Genomic DNA, 864 nt, shown 5'->3' with positions numbered 1-864 from the left:
GGGAGGCGACGGCGAGGACGGCGAGGAGGAGGAGGAGAAGGGGTTCCATTGCTGGAGTCATGGTTTTTGGTTTGGTGAGACGAGGGTTAATTTGGAGGGCGAGGCGTCTACTTATGAGGACAAGATTTGGGCCGGTAGAGGCAGAGCCGTTCAAAGCGTAGCTTGCTGCGGAGGGAATTGAGGGCGGACCGTTGGCGGGTAACTAGCTCTTGACTGCTTTTGTGCATCTTTTTATCTTTTGACCATTTCTTGAAATGACTCTTGAAATGACTCTAATTAAAGAAATTAATGTTCTTGGGTACAAATACACCATAAACGGAAGGGTATATTTGGAAATCCATGAGAAAAAAAATTTAATTTAAATGGAATAATTACCCTATATCAAATGCTATGCAATGTGGGATAGATATGTGGCATTTCTTGGAAGGATGGATAGACAAGAATTCTCTATGTTATTTATTGCAGAGAGTCTCTACAATTGATTTACAAGAGTGACTAAGCTCATTCGGTGATCAGAGCTCCATAATTAAAAGAAATTTTATATAATAAATATCATTCATGCAGTTCGCTAAACGAAGAGATGTGATTGCTAAGTTGTAGAGATCATCTACAATCCATGATGTAGAGGACCGAGGATAGATCTAGTGCGAGGAACATATATCTACCATCTTCTTTAATTTGAAGAATTGATCCGGTAACACTTAGCCTCAAGCAGGGGATCCTGGACTCGGGGTTTCACACCCGAGCTAGCTAGATCCGGCTTAAAATATGTTGAAAGAGATATATCCAGAGTAGATGTGCTCTGAGGAGTTTTAGTAATTATCTAGAAAGGGAAAAATGATGAGAGAAATTTCGAAAAAGCGA

The sequence above is a fragment of the Asparagus officinalis genome, chromosome 5 (assembly GCF_001876935.1).
Source record: "Asparagus officinalis chromosome 5, Aspof.V1, whole genome shotgun sequence".
Taxonomy (NCBI): domain Eukaryota; kingdom Viridiplantae; phylum Streptophyta; class Magnoliopsida; order Asparagales; family Asparagaceae; genus Asparagus; species Asparagus officinalis.
Note: the sequence above shows the minus strand (reverse complement) of the source record.